The sequence below is a fragment of the Montipora capricornis genome, chromosome 6 (assembly GCF_036669925.1).
Source record: "Montipora capricornis isolate CH-2021 chromosome 6, ASM3666992v2, whole genome shotgun sequence".
In the NCBI taxonomy this organism is placed as follows: Eukaryota; Metazoa; Cnidaria; class Anthozoa; order Scleractinia; family Acroporidae; genus Montipora; species Montipora capricornis.
In genome coordinates, this window is record NC_090888.1 from 23,602,299 (window position 1) to 23,610,478 (window position 8,180).

An 8,180-nucleotide genomic window follows, 5' to 3' on the forward strand; every position below is an offset into this window, starting at 1 on the left:
TCAAAGTGGCGGCTAGGAATGAGGTGAGAGAAATATGGATACGACAACTGCGAACAAAATGGAGAACCAGGAAAACTAAAGCCGTGAAGTTTGAAGTAAGAAATAATAAAAAAAAAAACAGATGGGTGAATGCACGAGCAACGGGAATGCGGTCGATGACAGAGAAATCTTACTTTGTTTTTCATTTCTTGTTGTTTTAAACCAGGTTCATGTATGGGGATGAGCTATGAAACTCGGCAGGTTCATTTGTTTCATGTTTTTGTCCGTATTTTTGGCCCTGACCCTGCACAAAACACACCTTTTTTCGTGAAGATAACCGATCAAATCTTTCGATTAAATTATGCGCAACTAATAGGCCCAGTTCGATATAACAATATTCAGGCATGGCTACGTGGCTTTATAGTCAAGTTCTGTTTTCTTTGTCTCAAGTCTCAATGGAGATTTCTAAACAAGAGAATATTCAAATTTAACCATAAAGCCTCGTACTCATGTGTGAGTATTGATATATTGAACGTGGCCTATTTGCGAACTCGTGCGAAGCGAAGCGAAAACAATAGATCCTGCAGGGTCACGGTCAATAGGCCTTTTTAAATTAAATTTCAGCTTCATAGTGAGGCAGTGAGGACGAGCAAAGGGAAGTGGATATGTAAGTATTTTTCAAATTCATTCCAACGTGTCTATTTTTTTCCCTTACTGCCTCACTATCAAGCTGAATATTTGATATTTCGAAAATGGCCTATTCAACATCGATTGCAAGAAACGTTTTCTCACTTTTGAAGGTTTTAAGGTTTCATAACCACTCCCTCGATCGACTATGGTTTCACCCGTAACATCACAGACATTTGATTACCGTAAAATTGGAAAATTAAACGAAGCTTAACTGTAAGGTGAAGTTTGATTCGAATTCTATGAGTCATTGGTCAGGAACGTAGAAGTCACGTGAGGGATAGAGCCCTCCAAACCATTACAAGGTTATTACAAAAAATATATATTAATTATGTACACAACTTGCATTTAGCACAGGCTAATCGAGTAGAGTTGTACCTTCATAACGTGAAGTCGGGTGGGTGAACACTCACTTATAATGAGTTTATAGGGTGGGGACGTGACTTCTACGTTCCTGACCAATGACTCACAGAATTCTAATCAAACTTCACCTTACAGGTAAGCCTCGTTTAATTTTCTAATTATATTTCGTCATTAGTCTACGTCACTACTAACTCACGTGAGACTTTAAAGCAGTGTGACAATGAACAATTGTAAGGTAAAATATAACATTTTATTGAGAAAAACTGTGGGATACAAATTGTTCCCCAAATTGATTTCTCATTACAACCTAAGGGTTTGTTGTAATACTTCCGAAAAGTAGATCCTCTTGCCCATTCTGCAGCCTTTAATTATAGTGTACAATGACGTGTTGTTAGTACATGCTGCTGAGAACGTGTACCGTGTCTTCCATAAACAGTTATATTTATACCTGATCTTGAAAGAAAAAACTTTTATCCATCTACTAACCGAGTCCTTGTGAACTGGTTTAAACGATTTAACATTAACATTACGGCTTAACCCACAACTGATCCTCACCATTATGCCCACCTTCTGTTTCTTAAGGTATTGTTTAAGGCACCTTACAACACATAACGCACTTTAAAACTAGTGGTTCCTGGTGCTTTCCAGGTTCAGATGTTTTAAGTAACGTGGATATCTGAAACAATACACGATCATCGCTTGTATTCATATCACTAATTTTAAGGCTGTGAATTGTCTGACAAAGTTGCCAGGAAAGTAACATTGTTAGCAATAACAAAGTTCAGAGTAAGGTCATCGAGACTCATTCTTCGCTATCACCCGGTGATTTTATGCATTGTAGCACATCATCAATGTTCCATATAATTCTTGAAAATGAGGCAATGTGGCCCTTGGCTCGAATAAACCTACTAGAGGATGATGGCCAAATATGTGTCCTTCTGGTATGAAAACCACAGTGGAGAGAGCACTCCTTGCAGCGTTTATAAGAACATCCATCCTTGTACAGTGTATAAAGAAAATCAATACCATTTACTTCGGTAGCCGAAACGGGGTTAACTTCCCACCCCGGCAAGTGGCATGCAAGGAGTTGGAGTTGAAAAGTGGATGCAGTATTTCTGCATGTGCTGGTAAAAACACCTTCCATGAGTAACAATAGAGGAAAAATCAATTAACATGGACATAAGATGTGGCCACCAAGTTTCAGTTGGCCAGTTGGGACCAACTAGTATGCCAGTTGCTTCCTCACTGTATATGTTATGGAAGGCTCTGGGAATAATGCAGAAAGGTGGAAATGGGTAAAAAGGCTCCAGAATCAGGTCTACATGCAACATATTTCTCAATCTGAAAATTAAGTCTAGAGGCAAACAGATGGATATTAGGCTAATTCCAAATCAATTCATTACATCCATGTAGAGTGACCTATCAAGACACCACTGTTTCCTTCCTTGATAACCAGGATTCTTTATCAGCTTCAGTATTTGATTTCCCAGGAATATGTGTACAGGTAACTGGGAGCCAAACTTTGTGCTGTATACACCATTCCCGTATCTCCTTAACAAGCCTACTGTTTGCAAAGGAATGACAGGTGCAACAGCTGTAGTGTTATCAATAGTTGTAGACAAGCATCATTAAACGTTTGAGCCCCATATGGAGTTAGTGTGATGGTCATGTGGTTTGAATTTAAGATAAACCCTAGGAATACAATTTCCTGAGTAGGGATTAGAACAGATTTTCCTAGGTTTACAACAAAGCCAAGTCTATCTAAAAGAAACAATGTTTTTACAACATTGTTGACGCAGGCATTATAGTCATCTGCTGCAAGCCAAGTATCATCTAGATATGTGACTGAGACATGTCCTTGTTGTCTTGTGAAAGCACAGGCTTCAACAATCTGGTAAATTTTCTTGGACATGGTGCCAAGCCATTTGAAAAAAAATGCTCATACAACTGCCCCTTCCAGCAAAATGTCAGATATTTTTATAAACCGGGTGTATGGAGACTGAGTAATAAACATTCTTGAGACCATTGAATGCCATATACGTGTAACAACCTGTTTTCATAAGGCATACAACGTTCCATGCTGTGTCCATTTTCAAATAATGGTGTGTGGTTATTTTATGGAGTGACTTAAGGCTTAATATAAAGTCATGCGATGGGTTCCATCTTTTTTAGGACTAGTAAAGATGGGGGAAATATACTCACCATTTCCATGATCACAAGCCACTATACACTTGTCATGCAGTAGCTCAGTAATTTCTGACTCAACAGACTCTGTTTGTGCCTCTGAGAGGTTAGCATGAGTTAAAGCCCTATTGTGACAGGGATTAGAATAAAATTCAATCTTTTGACCAGACGCCGTTTCCAGAATTTCTGGGTCTGAAGTGGATATAAAAACAACGAAACACCACCCTGGAAACACCGAAACGAAGCACCAAAGCAACATGTATGACCCCACCATACATTGAATACTAACCGACAAAGGTTGGATTTAGATTAAATATCGTTTTAGGCCTAATTAGGTGTAAAACCCTATTGCTCCTAATCTCAATCTTAATCTGAATCCTAATCTAAATCTCTATGAATTTGGAGCTATAACGTTTTAGTCTTGATTAGCCCTAAAACGATATTTAATCTCAAATTGCTTCAAATCCAATCTTTTTCGGTTAGTATTCAATGTATGATGGGTTCATACATGATGTTTTGGTGCTTTGTTTCGCTGTTTCGTAGTTCAGTAATGTCTGAAGATAAAGTTTGCCATTGTAACTACAATGGTTGGCTATATTGCCTGCACTGAACGTTTGAATTGTTTCATTCAAATATGTTGACAATAGCACCATGCAGTCGTATTCCTGCCTTACCTCAATCAAGTTAAATCTGTTTGATAGGGTATTTACTATTTTCGATCCAAAGAATCCATTCTTTTCTTGAAGTAGCTCTGACTGTAGCCCTGAGAACGAAGATGCTTGGAAATAACTCCGCCACTTGGAAAATACCCATGAGGCGTTCGAATGAACTTCCAGTGTTCGTGAAAGATGTCTGAACGAAAGGTGAGTGGTGCATACATTGCACTCCTATTGTGTGTAGCAAGGTCTAAAAGGTATTATTGTGGCCACCTTTTCTCGCCCCAGGGTGGGGGCTTTTGATACTTTTGGCCAATTATGTTGTCACGGAGGTGGGGAATTTGACTCATTTCCTCAGAAAATGTCAAAATCCCCATTCCCTCACACCCCCCCCCCCCCCCCTGCCCTTCCGGTGATAGGTGCATCGCGTATCAGTATTGAGCAAAGACGAGCAAAACATGCGAGTGCAATTTACAAGAGCTTATTTATTCCAAATTGCACGAGAAAAATCATGTAATTACTTACTAATAATACACATGAAAAAATTCGAGACCGGTGCCAAAGAAACGCACGCGTATCACGCAATCGCAGAAAAATTGCGCCATCCAGGGCTAGCGTTTCATTTCAAAACAAAAGTTTTGATAGGTTCTTACCAAATTCTATTGTTTATTAGCCAATCATATTCCAGAATTTGCAAAGGTTTTACACTTATCCTGAATGCGAACCAATTCATATCACTTTCACACGTCCTGTAATCTCCGCTTTTATATGCCCATGGTCATCTAGCACTAGGCCTAGATACAAATATCTCAAAAAATGTTCTAAATTTCTTTCTAGAAATTCTCATAAAATTCCTAGATTTCTTCTGAATTTAGTCTAAATTTCTTCAAAACTCTTCTAAATTTCTCAGAAATATCATTCTTTTCTAATGTTAATTTGACCCATTTTTGCCTTTATATCAATTAAAGAAATGAAAAAAATATACATTATTATTTGAATAGCAAACGATGTTGCAGGGCTGGTTTATTTTAAGGTATAATAAGTAAATAAAAACATCTAAGCAACTCGATTTCATCAATTTCTGTTTATTGATTAAATATTGCAATTTACCATAAGTGCTTTGCCAAAACACGGATCCCAGAACACAGCACTAAACAGTTAAAGAGTTTATTGAATTACAACATCTTAAAAGACAGTGTTATGTATTTCAAACAACAACTTTTCAAACAAAGTTTTGCGTGCGACTAGGCATGTTAATAACATAATAATGATCAGTCTAAGTCCCCCCCCCCCCCATACTTCTTGCTTACATGTAAATAATCTCAGCGATCATTTACTCGCAGCATCAAAGAAGTTTCAATGTAATCTTCCAGTGCATCATGCTGTTGTTCACCAAACATAGTTGTAAGCATGGAAAAAGCTCTTTCAGCTGCTGCAGATGATGGCTGTACAACTACTAGCTTCTGTATTGCTGAAGACCACATGCACTGGTAGTTCTCGAGCTACTGACTTCCACCAGGGCCAAGAATCTGACAAAGTATCAAATTCATCAGGAATTTGAGATGCCTTCACAATGTAGGTTGGCAGTTCATCTTTCAGAGACTGAATGACTTCATTGTTGCTAAGAAAGGGGACAGCTCTGATTTGATCTACTGTTTCAGCATCTGCTTCTGACACTTTCACAAACTTCGGGCTAAAAAGATATGCAGCTTGGAACACTTGGATAGAACGCGAGACTGTGGCATCAATTGCTGATGTGTTGGTATAGTATTCAAAAGCTGGCATCAAGCATTCTCTAAAGCCATAGTTGTACCATCTTTGCTGTTCTGCAACATTCACTGGAAACAGCTGCTGTACCGCACCGGTAAGAGTAGGGAAGTTGCGGACTCTGATAAATGCCTGCAGCATTTGAAGCTTCTCATAGGCAACCAAAATCAATGTTCCATCACCTTCAAGGGTGTATGTAGACTTCCTCCATTTCCTCCATTTCCATCACTGACGCTAGCTCAATCTTAAGCTTATTTGTGTTCACGTCATAATCTGGAGTACTCGTTGTCTTGAGGTCTTTGCAAAATCTTCATTGCTCGTTAGAAAAGTTCTGATATGCTGCCATTCTTGAAGCACTACCCTTGCACACTCGCAATAACTCCACCATCTTGTGGAATTGTACCTTGGCATTGACCGCCCACTTATGCCTCTCCAAATATTTCTAGCTCTAATACTGGTGCTGAATATGAGATTCCATGTTGCCATAAATAGCTTGAGTGTTGGTGTGTGGCATTTCTCTCCCACTTTGCTCAGGAAATGTGAAATACATCCAATATCAATCATATCAGGATAAAGCACAGACACCGTCTGCAGAGCTTTCGTGTTAACAGAAGCTCTGTCTCTCATCGCTGCTAAAAGACTGTTCTCTTGAACATTGATTTTTCTGTGCAACACCTCGATAATTATGCGAGCTAGCTCGTCACCGTTTACAGAACTTTTTAAAAGTCTCAATCTCACAAGCCTCTGCTTTATTGTCCATGATTCCACAAAACGAACCAGAACAACTAATGCTTCCCCATCTCGCGTAGTTCCATCAAATATGATGGCAACATCTTTTCCCTTCACTTCTTGGCAAATGCATTTGTATTCTTGTTCGAGGATGAAAGGAATAAGTTGTCTCATGTTCGAACTTGAAGTAATTATAAGTGGGTATCCCACCTCCTCAAATAGATATCTGAAATATTCTGCCCTACTCAAAGGTGTACCACTCTTCAAGAACGCTTTAACCAATTTCACCCGGAATAATCTTGTAGTAAAAGGAAGCGTTTCTCCCTTTGGATGGTTCTTATCGTCATAGTTTGCAATGGCCTTTCTAATGTCGTCGTCTTTCTTGTCGTTCAGCAACCGCATTTCTTTAGTGCATCTTATTGTACTGCAGAATAAATCTGCTGAATTGGTAGTATCGCTGGCTCGTAAAAGGAAAATGGACCATTTTAAACCTGCCGAAAATCTGAACTATAGCTTGTGCAGACAAGGAAACACGAAAACAATTCGAAAAATTTAATGTAAACCGTTTTTTTTTTTTTTTGCTCTTATGAAGTATCTTTTTTGTGATAATTGCTCTAAATGACACATTTTTTTCTAAATTTCCCAACATTTTCTAAATTTCTCAAAAACTTCTAAATATCTCAAAAAATATCGCGATATTTGTATGTAGGCTTATCTAGCACCCTATTTACACCAACAATTTAAACATGTTTTCAAGTGGTTTAATTAAACAGGGTTGAGATTGTGGCGTTTACCCCAAACTAAGTCGATTATAAACATTGGGATCAAAGGGAGAGGTCAATTGTGTAGGTGTTCACAATTACGGTTGAAACTAGGAGTGTAACTGCGTCAAAACACGTTTAGTGTCAACCGAAAAAGCATGGTTGAAAAACGTACCTGGAAAAAAATCTCCGCCATTTTTTCCTTATATACCTTCTTATATATTAAAGCTTTTATAGTTCTTCGTTTGCGAATTTTAAGTAGGTTTCTTTACGCTTTCACCGATTTCTGGTACAAGGGCTGTGAGACGAGAACTCCGGTTTCTAATTCATCCATTTGCAGATCAAATTACAAAGATATCACTCTCTGTCGTCAGTTATTTAAGAACTTTCATGGGTCGAACACCTAATCTCCCGTACGGCAGTCCAATGCTCAACCATTTGTGCCAACCGCATGGTTGCTTTTTCGAACAAAGAAGGAACTTCCCCGAAGCTATCCCAAGAACGAGAGAAATCCTCAAAGGTCTTGGACAACTGTCTAATGATAGCTGAGTTTCTCATTTGCTGTGAGGGCCTGTTTCAGGAAACCGGGATTACCCAGTCCCAGCCAGCTACGCTTTCCAACTCGGTCAAATCAAGCTTATTCCAGTTAATTATGCCCCAATAGCCCAATGGAAGAAGGCATCACCTCTGAGGCTCCGGGGAACAACCTCATACATACAAATCCTTACTTTTATTCCCTAGAGCCTCGAAATCATGTTCAAAGTTTCAAGTCTCAGTCAAGTCTCTTGATTCGAGATATCAAAAATAATGTAAATTCAATGCTTCAACCGCATACCTCTCAAGTTTACGGTTTTGATTGGTCTTGGAAGTTGCAAGCCTTGTCTGTTTATATTGTATGTGACGACCCATCTGATCTGAAGGGGAAATCGAAGCGTCTAAAAAAATCACCAAATCACTCAAAACAACGCAGAAAATATTGGGTGAGTGAACTTTATTTATCTTGCTGACCATAAAATGACTTTTCGAAAAGAAACATCGAAATTTGAAGTTTTTA

The 8,180-nt window shown here is 38.7% G+C and overlaps 1 protein-coding gene across 2 annotated transcripts in view; it reads right to left on the minus strand.

Annotated features, from left to right (window-relative positions):
- Nucleotides 1-8,180, minus strand: part of LOC138051811 (uncharacterized) — a 215,030-nt gene that overhangs the window by 57,668 nt on the left and 149,182 nt on the right. The window lies entirely within an intron of this gene.